The following is a 15,798-nucleotide window of genomic DNA, read 5'->3' as shown; positions in this document are numbered from 1 at the left end:
TAGTGTTTCTAATACAAGCCAGGATGCCACTGGCTTTCTTGGCCACCTGGGCACACTGCTGACTCAGGCTCAGTCAACTACCAATGAATACTTCCAGCTTCCTCTCCTGGGTTGCAGCTTTCCAACCCTTGTGGGTTCTATAAGGGGAAGACAAACTGGCGTTATCATTCAAGCATTGTATCAGGCATACTTCACTCCCTGCTTCCACCACACTCCTCCTTCCACCAGAAACTGCTGCCTGAGCTAGTGTCAGTGGACTTGAGCTTTCCCCCCTAAGCTGAAACCAGCTGTCTCTAGCAGGCTGGCCCCAGTTCCTCTCCCACTTCCTTTCTCCCAGAGAATGACATGTGATTTCTACAGCTGCAACCCTGCATACAGCTCTGTAATCAGGTCAGGAAAGGGAGCTGGCTGCCACTTGTGCTTTGAGGACAGCACTGTAATAGTTTGTGTCTGATTTGCTGTTGGCAAGGTAGTCAGATGTACAAGGAACAAGGAAAACAGTGTGAGAGAGACACAGCTGTCCGTAAACTGGGGGTGCAACCTCACTTGGTCATCCTCTCTCTAAAAGAATTCTACACAACTGGAAGGATGAAAAACCTTTCAAGGAGAGAAGGGTAAGACTATTTAAGACTATTGGGGGAATATGAATAAAAGTGTTTTTAATAAAATTTTGCAGAAGGCAGATAAAGAGTTCATGTTGCCCCTAATTTCCTTTACTGTATCATAGATGGGAAAAGTCTGCCAAGATATTCTTCTATTATATTTGACAAGGATCTTCAGGAAATTGCTTGTAATTTTCATGCCTTTAAGCTAATGCAAGACACGGACTGACAGAACTGGAATTTTGTACAAAATCTCTCCTAGGACATGCCAGCGTATGATGGGATAGGGCCTGTGTGTCCTAGAGGCAGTCTACAGAAAAGGCGCCAGTGCTAGTAGGATGGACAAGTTCTGTGCTTGAGGTCCCAAAAACTTCTTATACAGCAGACAGATTTGCTTTGTTTCCTGTCAGTGCAGCCCCAGAGCAGTTACGTCACTCCCAGAGCTGCGTCACTGCACTGTGTGGGTACATCAGTCTTATCATCTAGTTCAGGGCTCCTCATGTCATACTGTGTTGCATGATGAAGGCATTTGCCCTGTGTTTGATACACAGTAGGCTTCTATCTCACACAGTACAGTTTTAGACTTGGCATTGCTCAATTTAGAAGTCAAAGAGAACATCACTGTGAATATTCCTGCAACCTACCGCTCTAGCCTGGTCAAAAGGAACAAAGGAAGAGTGGTAAATTGCAAGAATTGACCTTGGGTTGGAATGTTGACTTGAAAAAACTATTTAAGTAATATGACAATTAATATGGTTTATGCCTAGTTCAGTCTCAAGCTTCTGTGGTACTCACATGCCATACTAATTGGTTTATAGTTGGTTCAGTAAGGTCTACATTGCACTGTCTTCACAGAAGTGGTCTCAACATAGCTAGTCAAAGACAAAGGAGTCCTCAAAAGGCATTAATGATTCGTGTTATTCATTCTATCATTCAAATTTTGAATGAGAACACCACATGCATAGGACTGGGAGAAGAAAACTTACTCAGACTTTTACAGATCTGTGGGTGCATGCTTAGCATCTGGAGTTAGTGGTTTATGGTCTTCCCAGTAATTTTCTAATATTTATGACATTTGAGTAAACTTTCCCATCAAAAAAGACAACTCACCCCTGCTATCAGCAGTTGGTAAATGATTTATGGGATCTGTATCCAATAACTAGGTGAGAAAAAAACCCTGGAATGCATTCTGTGGGGCACATTGTCACAAGCAATGTCATACCTCACATGCATCTTGCCAGTTTTAGTAAAACAAGTGCTCCAGTGTGTAATTTTAACCTTAACTTCTCAATGCAAGCACAAATTGAAGTTTATAGGAACTTCACAGAATTTTACAAGACACATGATTAAGAACACACTTCCTTCAGCCTCAGTTGAGGGTGTACTTGAACCCCTAAAGGAGCCACTGGAAAAACTCAGCAATTTGCCAGGATTAGTATTTCCACTATAAGACCTGACCAAATGTGAGTCATGAATGTTGAAAAGGAATGAGTCGTACAGAGACATACCTATATGAAAGCATTTGCTCCTCCTTTAAAGTTCTGGATATTGTATGAATGAATCTTTTAGCTTGGAAAAACCACTCAGCGTGTGTATTTACGTTAATAAGAACACTGGCATTAAAATTTCCTTTGGGTTATGCAACACAATGTATTCTAGCAGTGAAAATTTGAAATTAGATATTCAATAGGAGTGTTAATACACAACATCAGATAATGAGTTACTGATCGGAGTTTATGAGCTAAATAAGACTGATAACGTAAAAGTCATGAGCAACAGAAGAATCTACTAGGGGTGAAAAATAAGTAAAGGCCATTAGAAATAAAAGGCGAGCTCTGTGTTTATTTCTGTTTAGTTTATTTGCAGCAAGGCTAAGAGGAATCTTGATCCTAGCCAGAAATGCTGGAATGGAGAGAAGATTGATAGAATGCTTGCTATCAAAGAAAGGACCTCCAGGATTCAGTGGCAAGACATGAAGCTTATCGAGGTAAAGTTCACACCACAAATCAAGTACAAGCTTTAAGGTAAATTTAGCTGTTCATACTGATACACAGAGACCTTGATACACAGAGACATTTCTCTGAAAGAAAACACTACAGCCTTTCTTTTACAGTATTTTACAACTTACATACATTACCATAACAGGATGGAAATTGCTTGATGAAGAAGTTGCATGGCCTCTGTTAGATAGTACAGAAAACAGTAAATCTTGATTGGGCAAAGTCCAGTCTTGTTTACCAAGACTAATTTTTGTTTATTTAATGTTCAAAACTGTTTTCTGCAACTATTAGGAGCTTGGTGCAGTGAGTTCTGCTCTTGCAATCTTCACCAGTGACAAAGAGCTGTTTAATCTGTACAGGCCTTTCCCAATCCTTTCCCACTCCTTACATTTTCCTCTTTAAAACTACATATGGTAAATAAGAAATCTCCACCACCTCAAGAGGCCGCACATACTGTTTGGAATATTGATAACATCCCTAATTTCATTTTCCTCTGATCAGACAGAGAGCAGTTCTGAAATGTCTGGTACAATGGCATCTCCACTGTACATGGAAGTGGTGTAATTATATACATCCAGGACTCAAAAGTAATGGTGCTGGGCACATCTCAAGAGATTTGGCAGTTTGAGTCAGGACCAGGAGCTTCAAAGAGTTTGTCAGATTTGTGTTCATCATACCAGCCTCTCCTTGCTTGTACAGGTGTCTTTGCACCCTAGCATTAATTCTAGATTTTCTTTCCTAGATGTGATTTCACTTTTGGTAATAATGATCTGATTTATTTCCTGTCAGGTGAAATATTTATATAGGGAATTCAAATACTCTATTGTTTAGTTGTATTTTTCTTACCAGGAATATAGTCTATATAAATCTTCTCCAGCTTGCATGTTGGAAGTCTTCTAAAATCAGATGTTTAATTTTGAAGTCTGCACACATGTTTATGCAACACAAATAAACTAACTATACTATTTTTTTTCTGTGCAAACTAAAGGGACAAAAAGTCGGTGAAATATTTTGAAGCAACATCATCTTCTGACCAACTGAAAACAGCGGGGACAAGCTCAAAAATCAGTCAAGACTGTGTACCCTCAGAGGTACTGGAGGACACCACATATCTTAAATCTGTTTAAAAAATCAAAGAAATCAGAAGCATGCGTGGGGGGGGAGGTGTGGGGTGGGGTATGCTTGTTAAATTGTATCAGTTATATCAACAATGATTCATCTTTGCACTTTCATTTGTACTATTTCTTGGTAAGCAGTCTGAAAATTTGCCACAATGACAGAAATGCCCTTGGGAAATCAGTGTATCCTCAGAGGTGTGGTTAACTGCAATGATCTTAGCACTACACAGAGAGAATAGTACTTTGCGTAAACAAGTATGGTTATGTCTTGCACCTCTTGAAAATTCAGACTATGCCATTTAGGACTTCTTTATAAAATGTCCAAGTATTTTTTGAACACAACACTTCCAAGCACAACAGACGTCTTCCTTGTTTTGATGAAAGTCTCTTGAATAACAGACAACAGCTAAAAGCTAAAGATACCTACTTCTTGAAGATAACCTTTCCATAAACAGTTGCAGGCTTTGAGTAACTGATTCTGGGATAAGCAGATTAAAAAGTAGTACTTTAAATTGTAATTAAAGGCATCTTCATTTGTTCCTTCTCAGCACATCTACTCTTTCTTTCTAATCACTCTCAGTAAGAAACAGAGCTGAACTAATACTAGAACTGATAGGAAAACACGCTGAAGGACACATTTTCTGGGCCATATTTATGCAGTGTACTGGAGCACATAATTGCATTTTCTTCTTTGCAGAGTGCTTTGACTTCTGCCACCTCTGAGATTTTGCAAAGATTAAATCTGTATCAATGATAAGAAGAATGCCATGGGAATACAGTATAATGGGTAGCAAGTAGTTGACACTATATTAAGAGAAATCAGAATCCACAGCTGCCTGAAAAGTCTGAAATGAAACCACAAGTGACTTTGGGGAAGTTTCTGAAGAGTTACAGAAGTCTCACCTAGCTCTGATTTGAGTCATATTGTGCCTGTTGCAAATTGCTGTATAACCAGAGAATACCAGTGTCCATGAGACATAATTATTTACATGCACAGGAAACCCCTGGGTACCTTTTTCAGGTTAGGGCACCACCAGCTCTGCCTGTCCCTGCCTAGCCCTCAGAGCTTCCCCACCTGCTCACAGCTCAGGACCCCATGTCAACCCCCTTGAGCTCTCAACATCTGCCTCAGCCATATCATATCAGGGCCAGTCTCCTGCCCTGACCCACACAATGAGCCCTACAGTCTCCCAGCCTGTATGGTGTCCTGAGCATATCACAATCATTTCAGTAAACCGTGTTATTAACACCATCACTATGAAGTGGAAAATCAACTATCTTTGTAGAAAGCAAATTAAAATAATCTAGCTACTGGAAAGAGTTGAATAGGGACTGGAGCATCTCTCTTATGAGGAAAGACTGAGAGACCTGGGGCTGTTTAGTGAAGAGAGGAGAGGTTCGGAGAGGAGAGGTTCAGAGAGGTTCGGAGGGAAGAGGTTCGGAGAGGAGAGGAGAGGTTCAGAGAGATTTGGAGAGGTTCGGAGGGAAGAGGTTCGGAGAGGTTCGGAGAAGAGAGGAGAAGAGAAGAGAAGAGAAGAGAAGAGAGGAGAAGAGAAGAGAAGAGAAGAGAAGAGAAGAGAAGAGAAGAGAAGAGAAGAGAAGAGAAGAGAAGAGAAGAGAAGAGAAGAGAAGAGAAGAGAAGAGAAGAGAAGAGAAGAGAAGAGAAGAGAAGAGAAGAGAAGAGAAGAGAAGAGAAGAGAAGAGAAGAGAAGAGAAGAGAAGAGAAGAGAAGAGAAGAGAAGAGAAGAGAAGAGAAGAGAAGAGAAGGGAAGGGAAGAGAAGAGAAGAGAAGAGCCTGTCTACAAATATCTGAAGGCTGGCTCTCAGGAGGTCTTTTCAGTGATATGCAGTGATAGAACAAGGGGAAAGAATGTAAACTCAATAACAGAGAGTTCCACCTCAACATGAGAAAAAACTTTTTTACTGTGAGGGTGATGGAGCACTCAAAGTGGCTGCAAAGAGAGGTATGGAGTATCCTTCTCTTGACACCTTCAAAATTGGCCTGGATGTGTTCCTGTGTGACCTGCTCTTAGTGGTCCTGCTTTGCAGGGGAGCTGGACTCGATAACCTCTGGTGATCCTTTCCAACCCCTAGCATGCTATGATTCTAGTCTGGAATTATATAGGTATTTGGTTAAAAGTCCCAAGACAGAAGCATGGTTCACTCTCACATGGCAAAACACAACTAAAATACATTCTCTTTTGTAAGCAATTTTCTTATGAGTTTTGTCCTGGTTTTAATTCAGCTGGCAGCTCAGTCCCAGAAGTCCAATAACAACAGAAGGGGTTTCTCCTTCTCCTCCCCACTCTGGGTGGGCGAGAAGGAAAGAAACCAGGAAACAGCCAAATTGCCAGTTGAGATAAGAACACTTTACCACTCTGTTGCAGGGATATCTGATTACAGGGGAAAAAAACCAACCACCACCAACTAACCAACCAAACCAACCAATCAACCAGGAGGAAAGATACTACTGTACACAGCAGACAAAACCATGAAAAAATTGCCACCACTGTGTGCAGACTGGAACAAAAAAGGGCTAAGCCCAGCCCAGAAACTGGGGAGGAAACACAAAAAAACCTGGAACAGGAAGCTTCACAAGCTACAGAATGTGTTACAAGTTCCATTAGCCCCAGTCAGCCCCTTTCCTGTTATACAGTGTACGTGATGTCAGCATGGTGTAGAATATACGACACAACTTGATCTGTTGCTCTGTGCTGCTGGAGAAGGGAGGTAGCCCTGTACCCCCATCCCTTGTCCCTCCTAATGGGGCCAGTCAGCTTAAACCAACACAGTTTTAAGTGGGAAATTTACTTCTAACTGATTTTGAAGATTTAGCATCTGTTATCAGGCTTCTAGTAATATTTTCTTTCCTCAAGTTTTAGGACTGATTGGACAGAAGGTCTTCAGGGAAGGAAGCCAAAGCTGAACCCCCTGTCAGCCAGCTGAAAACAGGCCAGTGGGGTCATAGCTCCAGGCTGGCCACAACACACCCTGCCTGATGCACAGTAAGGAAAACTAGGGATAATGTTATTGGTTATAGGGAACATAGGAATTCTTTAGAAGCCTGTCTTCATTAACTCTGTTCTTTTTGAAAAACTCATTTTAGACAGGCCAGTGAAACACAGCTCTTCTTAAAAATGTTGTGCTCATCAGCAATTACATCCCAGTACTTAAAAAATGAGACTGTCCCACTACCATGTAGTACTTCCATATAAAGTGAGTCATTCATCCAATGTGGCACCACAAGATGTTGGCAGAAGCAGAAGAACATTAGAAGGCAAATTCTCTCTTCCCTGACTAATAGTGAAGATATACTTCCTTCTGTTTTGATTTATGACATCAAGTCTGTGACTTTTTACAGATATTACATTTTATCTTGCAGGGATACTTGCTATCAGAACTTCTCAGGGCACTAATGCACAAATCTAATTCCTCTGACACAGCCACTAAACAAGAGCTTTAAAAATAAAAAAAAAAGCTTTCAATTTTACAACCTCAGGATTAAAGGCCATGCTGTAGATACAGAGAAGTAAAATTCTACAGCCCTACAAACAGAGGCTATACAGTCTGACCACACCACGAATCAACTAAATTCCTTCTCTTTGCAGTTATTTAGGACAAATTCAATAATTTTGACAATGGGAAGAATGTAACAAACATATCAAGTTGTGTTTCAGCTCTGACTACTCTCAAACTGGACTTCTGACCCAAATGGGTCTGTTCCTTTCTTCCTTACAGATCATCATTGATCTGGCAAAGTACAGTACCCACAAACACAATTGCTCTCCCTTTGCTTACAAATTGTACCTTTGTATTACAGAGCCATTAATGTGGGATGCTGGGTCCATTATGCACTGTTTACAAAAGGGAACAGCAAAAGGGAAAAGCAAAAGGGAAAAGTCATCAAGGCTTTTAACTTTCATTGGTGCAGAGGTACAGTATTCACCCCTTGTTTATATGCAAATTTGAGAAGCTGCTGTGTCAAAAAGGTGACTTTAGTAGCCCTTAGTGCTATCACCTATGCACAAAATGAGAACTAGTCTCTTGCCACTTTCAGAATGAATTGCAGAAGAAAGGAAGGTACCAAAGTAAAACCACTTCTGCAATCAATAAATGTGTTAAGAAAAAAGATTACCTCTCATAAACTATCAACTATTATGGGTGTCACCTTCTTCTCCAGCCATGTTAACAGTCCCCTTCTTGTGCTATTTTGATCTGGCAGTGAACCAGTCCATGGTAAAAAAAAAAAACAAAACAAAAACAAAACAAAAAATCAAAACCCCAACCAACCAACCAAAAAACTTTCTATTTTTTTGTCAGGTTGGGTTTTTTGTGACCAACTTCATGCCCTACAACGGTTTTACCAACAAATACCTAAGCAGTAGTGTTGTGAATGAGGAGACTGTAGCAAATTTGGATAAATTTGGGCTGCCCTGAAGCCACATCCTGCAGCTAACGTGCCAACCATAGACACAGTGTTTCAACCATATGCAATCTTAGCTGCCAAGCTCCACTTGATTCTATATTTGGGCTCATTTTGCACCATTTTCTGATGGTTTCAAAAGCTATACAAAATCTTGGGGGATAAAAATGAATGTGTTATATATAGTTTTCTTCTCAAATTTCACTATGATGTTCCATAGCATGCTGTCATGAAATGAGAAACACAGTACTGGGCAACACCCAGGTGACTGCAATTGTATTATGATCCTTAAGGGTTCTATTCAACAATGCTGTTAAAAAAAGTATTTCACTTTTGTGGGAAATGTTACAGACTTCCACTGATGCTTTTCCTTCCTTAATACAGCAGTCACAAGCTCACTAACTTTAGGTAATATAGTCCTTAAGTTCCCACAATGAAAGTATTTGCTGGTCTGCGGTAAAAAAGCTCAGTATGAAACAGATGGTGAATGATGTTGGTTTACATCAGATGTGTACCTATTGTTTCATAGCATAATGTCCAAAGAAGAAATGCCTCTGACAGTCCACAGCAACAGCATCTGGTTAGCAGCAAAGCCAGGACTAAATTAAGTAAGTTGGGGCTGTTCAGTCTGGAGAAGAGAAGGCTCCAAGGTGACCTAATTGTGGCCTTCCAGTATCTGAAGGGGGCCTACAAGAAGGCTGGGGAGGGACTGCTCAGGATCTCAGGTAGTGATAGGACTAGGGGGAATGGAATGAAGCTGGAGGTGGGGAGATTCAGGCTAGATGTGAGGAGGAGGTTCTTCACCATGAGAGTGGTGAAACCCTGGCATGGGTTGTCCAGGGAGGTGGTTGGGGCCCCGTCCCTGGAGGTGTTTAAGCCCAGGCTGGATGAGGCTCTGTCCAGCCTGATCTAGTGTGGGGTGTCCCTGGCCATGGCAGGGGGGTTGGAACTAGATGATCCTTGTGGTCCCTTCCAACCCTGAATGATACTATGATACTAAAGCAAGACTCTATAGATGTATTCTCTCTTTGGAGACATCCTTCATTGCAGGTCACTATGCAGGCACACGAAAAGGATAAGACAAGACAATTGTCTTATAAGGCAAGTTGTTGAGGACATTAAAGAGAAACATCTAACTGAAAGATATTATGAGGTTTAGTGGGTAACAAAATATCAGATGAAATCCAGATAAACACAGAGCAATCCTAACTTTAAGTCCCATTGGTGTAGAATGTAAACTCAGTATTTCCATTAAGTTATACTTTATTGAGAACCTTAACTCAGTGTCCAGTAACAAACACGAGAGAAACTATGTATTAGAAAATTCTAAGCGAGGAATGAAGAATAAGGCAGAAGACACCCTGTCAGTATATAGCATTTTACATTTTGAATACTTCTACAAAATGTACTTCTACATTTTAAATACTTCACAGAGCTCCCTTATACCATCTCACAACATAAGCAGGCAAACTGGAAAAGGTGTAGAGAAGGGAAAACACATAGAGCAGTTTCCACAATGGAAGTTATTAAATGAGCTAGAATTCTTCAGGCCCCAAAAGAGATGATGGAACAAGAATTACAGTAGTAGGTAGCATGTTCAAAACAGAAAGACAAGGTCCTCACACAACACACAATTAAGCTGTACCACTGTTCATGGCTTTGCTGTTGATACTAGAATTGTAGAAGGATTCAAGAAGTCCCTGATAAATTTATAGACAGTGTTCTGGCTGAGGACAGACCTGTGTACTTCAGGAAAGTACCCTTTATGCCTTATTATGTTATTTCCTAGGCAACTACTGTTGGCCACTGTCACAGGCAAGATGTTAGATAGACTTCTAATATGAATCAGCATATTTGTCCTTATGTTCTGAATCACATCCTGAATCAGATGAAGCTGTTTGCTGCCATGTAGTTGATTCAATTTCAACTGTGACTGAAGAATGATGACTTTTTTTGGCAGCAATAAGAAAGGTTTAAATACTGAGTATTGCTTCTGTTTTGGAATATTAAACACACCTAACTGTTTCAAACGCTAGGCAGCCTTGACCACAATAAAGCATGATGGATGAAGGATTCCCTAATTTGAACAATATCTTTCAGAAACCACAGATTACATCTCTTTCAGTGCAGATATTAATTCAAGACTCCAGAGAAGTGAGGATGATCACAATGATGTCTTTTATCCTCCTAGAATAATCACAGTGCAAAGCATACAGTGAAACATACTTATCAAGAATCTGGTACTGACCAAATTTCCTCCTTCATAACCTCTCTTCCACAACAGAAGTAAACATGCCACTGAAGAGTAATTTGAGTTGGTTTGGCCCAGGCTTGGGGCCAAATACCTACCAAAGCAGCTCTATCACTTCCCTTCTTAGATGGACAGGGGAGAGGGGAAGAGGCCTGTAGTAGGATAGAAGAAATTTTTATAATGCAAAGCAAAAGCAAAGGGCATGTGTGGAAGCAAAAGAAAAAATAAGAACATTCTCTATTTCTCATCAAGATGATGGTGTTTTGATCACTCCAGGAACCAGGGCTCTATGCACAGCAGTTACTCCAGAAGACAGATGCCATCGACAAATGTTGCCACACTTCCTTCTTTCACTTAGTTTATATATTTGAGCTGATGTCATATGTCATGGAATACCCCTCTGGTCAGTTTGGGTCAGCTGTCCCAGCTGTGTCCCCTCCCAAAATCTTGCTCACCCCTCAGTGTACTCTTGAGGAAATGTTGATAAAGTATGTCCTTGGTGCTTGGTTCAGCAGTAGCCAAAACACTAATGTCTTATCAACACCCAGCTACAACCTGGCAAAACACAGCACTGTAAAGATGCTCTGGAGAGGGTTAACTCCAGCGCAACCAAGCCAAATACATTGCGTAGACTACTCATCTCAAATATTCCCCTAGCCACTACACATTTTCATATCAGTGTGGTCTAGGCCTAACATGATTTATCTGTTTAGCAACCCCGAATAAATATTCCCTCAAAATAATTAAACTCACAAAAATTTTCAGTATCCAGAACATCCCTTGAAAAGGAGTTCTGCAAGTCTATTATCCACTGTGGCAAACCACACCTTTTCCTGATAGAAGTCTCTATTACACTGCGAGAGATAGTGAGCAATCAGTTCTGACCGTATCTCTACACAATGTGTGACTCTGAAGACCTCTATCATACTGCCTTGCAAGCTTTTCTTTTCCGAAATGACAAATCCTGGTAATTTTTCTCAGCCATCCTTGCTTATTTTCTTTGGGCTTTTTCTAGTTTTAGTCCACCATTATTTTATGATACGGATGGCAGAACTACATTAATTATTAATGCTGAGGGCAAATGATGCGTTTATGTATGCAAAACAATGCTACAGTTTTTATCTTCATTCCTTTCTAAATCATGCTTTTTGTATTGCTTTTTTTCAAAGTGCTATTGAATGGACATTGAATTAAATTCTATTGAATTTCTGTTCATAAATCAAGAGGCTTCATTTCTGAATATCAATGGTCAACAGAGAGACCATTATTTAATGTAGAAAGGGATTTTTCCTCTTTACTTTTACCAGCATTGAATGTTATCTAACACTTTATTGCCTGGTCACTATTCTCAGAACTTTCTCTTGTATTTCTTCACTGTGTGTCTTCATTCTTACTAGAAGAACAACTTAATACCCTCTGTGAATAGTTTCACTTATTGCTTACAGTCTCCCTTCTCCTTCTCTTTCCCAGTTATTTCAGCAGAACAGATTTTGTCATGGACAATGTAGATTTCTGTGACTTCTCTCAGTTGCTATAACTGCAATTTGTATTCCATTCGTTGCAGTCTATGTCACAACCAATTGCTTCTTACTCCATGGGTTTTTGGATTCCCAAGAGCTTTTGATGGAAAGTGGCTTGACTGTTATCAACCAGTAATTTTGTCTTTTCCCACACAGATAACATGCATTCACTTGTAGAGTAATTAAATTATTTCTCAGACTTTTACTATCTTGTTGAGTATAGATCTCAGGTGTGTAGTTTCCTTCATTCTCACTGGAATCTGTTTTAAAGAGTGGCATAATACTTGTCATTGGTTGTGTACCAAAAATAGTTTTAAACTGAGAGGTTACATGGTGCAAGGGCAATTCAGCTATTTCACCCTTGAGTCCTTTTGGGTGAACACTGTCCATCACATTTGGCTTCTTAGCAGTGGTCTGGCTCCTTTAATGCCAGGAGTACCATTTGGCTCTACAGTATCTCTTGTATGCTTCCTGCACTTGGTGTGTCTGAATGAATATTTAGTATCCATTTGATCCTTTTTGCTCATCTTTCCTTGAGCTCTATTTTGACATGCATGATTAAATATATTTATAATTAATCTGCCAGAGTTTACAATCCTTTGTCTTTTCCTTGTTCTGATACATTCCAGTTATTGAAAGATGTCTTGTTATTCTAATAGTGTACTTACTGTCATGATTAGATGTGCTTGCTTCCTTTTACCCTTATTCAAGGCTTTCTTAACAGGTGGTACACACTACTGCTGGGCTTTGAGTATGCTGTCCTTCAGTAACCTCCTAGTAGCCTGTAAAAATTTACTTACTTCTGTTAAGTTCAATTTAACAAATTCATAATTTTCACATAGCTTCTTTTTCTTGAAGTTGGGTAACACTGGGGTAGTGACTTTGGGAGTGGGAGTAGGGTGGTGAGGCTGACCTTTTTACCCCTGTAAGGATGCTAAATTTGAATTTAGGAGTTGTTTGGACTCCCATTAAAATAACACTGCCTGTGTCTTTGTAGGAATAGGGAAACACATGTCAGGACTTACAGGGGCTTAAAGGAGTAATTTCCATTGGTGTCTCAAAGCTGCTTAAAAATTGGTAACAGGATTAAGAACTGCTTGAGGGTTTTTGTCTAATGAAAGTCAGAAGTACTAAAACCTTCATACAGGAATGAATTCATCAATAAGATAGATTAGCAACATTGGTAGCCTTCAAGATAAGATGTAATTTACAAAACTAAGAGCAGTAACCTTCTATTTATTTAGTATTGCCATTTATAAACTATGATCATAGTCAACAGTCAACAAATTAAAGTTTATTAACTTTAATATGATACATATTCTCTTTGGAGTATGCCAGACATGGTTTTAATTAGTTAAAAGAAAAAGAGCCTCTTAAAACACACAATAATCAATGAGAAAGCTGAGACATTAAGCATTCTGTCAGTCATTTTTTAAGCTGATGCTTTACTAAATCCCTACAAACTCTAGTTCTTCCGATATGCCTGAGGAACATGGTAGTTTGAAAATATCAAACTAACTTTTGTAAGTGCCAATTTACATTTGTGTTTTTTTTCTAAGTCTGAATCCTGTTAGGAAAACAAAGCAATTCTTACTTATTTCACACAGATAACTTCTCCTCGTGGTTCAATTCTCTAAAGAAATTGGTTACAAATTTGGCTCAGATTTATATTATGGTTTAAGAAATCATTAGTCCTCTAAAAACACCTGCAGTGTCCCCAAAAGGTTTTACTATTAATTTTCAGTACATTGAAAAATAATCTGCAAGTCACTACAGGTGACATAATTCATGTGATGCTCTATTTAGAAACTATGATAATGTATGTTGCAGATGATCAACTTAAAACAGCACTGGTAAACCGTATTTCTGGCATGGCTGAGAAGAGCTTGACTTCACAGGCTTGATACTCTTCACATGCAGTATCATGCATGCTGTTTTCCAGACAATCCTAGCAGTGCATATTGGCAGAGCTGCAGTCTTTGTATCGAGGCATAGACCACCGTATAGAATAGAATAGAATAGAATAGAATAGAATAGAATAGAATAGAATAGAATAGAATAGAATAGAATAGAATAGACCAGACCAGACCAGACCAGACCAGACCAGACCAGACCAGACCAGGTTGGAAGAGACCTTCAAGATCATCGCGTCCAACCTATCATCCAACACCACCCAACCAACTAAACCATGCAACCAAGCACCCTGTCAAGTCTCTTTCTGAACACCTCCAGCGATGGTGACTCCACCACCTCCCCGGCCAGCACATTCCAATGGGCAATCACTCTCTCTGTGTAAAACTTTCTCTTGACCTCCAGCCTGAACCTCCCCTGGTGTAGCCTGAAACTGTGTCCTCTTGTTCTGGTGCTGGCTGCCTGAGAGAAGAGACCAATCTCTGCTTGTCTACAACCCCCCTTCAGGTAGTTGTAGAGAGCAATAAGGTCACCCCTGAGTCTCCTCTTCTCCAGGCTAAGCAGCCCCAGCTCCCTCAGCCTCTCCTCACAGGGCTGTGTTCCAAGCCCCTCACCAACTTTGTTGCCCTTCTCTGGACGCGCTCCAGCAAGTCAACATCCTTCCTAAACTGAGGGGCCCAGAACTGGACACAGTAATAGTCACAGCAGACTGCTCTTCTCTGTTCAGGCTTTTGCTGAGCCTTTTCAGATAGTAGAGTCTAATCACTAGCTGCTGAGCTTCTACTACTTGCTTTCTTTTACCCTACTTCTGCAGAGCTTTTCTGTTTCTATGGCCTCACACCCACGTCACTCCTCTTCCCTCTCTTTACTGCTCTCCTTCCCCACTTTGATTCCTGTTGCAACCTCGTCATATCCTCTTTATTCTTGTCTCCTTAGTCTTCTCCAATTTGATTTATTTCTATCAACAAAACCAGTCACAGGTGCAACTGCAATATTTAAGCTGATGTTCTCAAACCTTTTCTTAGACAAATATCCAAAGAAAGTTCAATCTCAATTGCGTTTGGCAAATGCAAGCATTTGGTAAATGGGAGCTTATACAACACTCTAGCTATCAAGCTGTCTGTAACCCTTTGGCAGTGTCAGAAAAGCCTGTAATAAAGGAGGCCCTCTTAATTTAACTTGGAATCCAATTATTAAAAATTAAATCTAGCAGCTAACCTCCCCCTCACTGCCACATCTGCAGCCTGGCTCTGCCTTGACCCAGTGATGTCTGTGCAATGCATCAGCTTCTGTGGAGAAACTGGCAATTTTGTATTTTTTTTCAGCACATTTTGAAAAGCAAGGCCAAACCATGGCACACTGCAGGCATACATTCTCTTGGATATGCTTCTATTTTCATATATGCTTTCTATTTTCATTTTCCCAATCCAAAAGCTCATGGCAATTGGATACATGGGCAAGAACCCCCACAATTCATGATTATTGCTTTGAATTGAGTGCTTCATGACATTGAACATTGCAAATTCAAAATAATGATGGACACTCTCCACTCTGGGCTGCATGAATAACCCAGACTAACACTGTCTTGGGAAAAAACACTTTGAGAACAAACATGTGACCAATCACATTATCACCCCTTATTAATTTCTTTCACAACCTCTGGCAACCCGAACACTTCAAATTCTTTCCAAGTGACATCTGTATTCATGCATCTAACTTACATTGAAATCCACAGCTACCCTGTGTAAGTAAATTTCACAGTTGGCCCTGTTCCTGTACTCACTGAAACCCATTGCCCTTTGGAGCCTCAATATCAGCTCTTTTCTATTGATCAGCTTTGCATGACCAAATACACAGGATATCCCACAGCCACCTGTAAACCCTGAAGTTTCCAACTGAAAACAGTTCTGCTCACTCATCATTTCTCATCTCTTCCCTCTCCAGCTTCCAAACTCCCTGTTTCTGTCATTTAG

General features: G+C 40.2%; 1 long non-coding RNA gene across 1 annotated transcript; it reads left to right on the top strand.

Annotated features, from left to right (window-relative positions):
* The first annotated feature begins 440 nt into the window (after positions 1–440).
* LOC137453090 (uncharacterized) lies at positions 441–3,733 on the top strand. Its single transcript, XR_010990250.1, has 3 exons — positions 441–614; positions 2,458–2,589; positions 3,591–3,733. It is a non-coding gene; the product is annotated as an uncharacterized lncRNA (long non-coding RNA).
* Positions 3,734–15,798: the final 12,065 nt, after the last annotated feature.

This window comes from Melanerpes formicivorus, unplaced genomic scaffold (assembly GCF_026170545.1).
Source record: "Melanerpes formicivorus ecotype bairdi unplaced genomic scaffold, bMelFor1.0.p_v2 SCAF_61, whole genome shotgun sequence".
In the NCBI taxonomy this organism is placed as follows: domain Eukaryota; kingdom Metazoa; phylum Chordata; class Aves; order Piciformes; family Picidae; genus Melanerpes; species Melanerpes formicivorus.
This window is presented reverse-complemented; position numbering and strand designations above follow the sequence as displayed.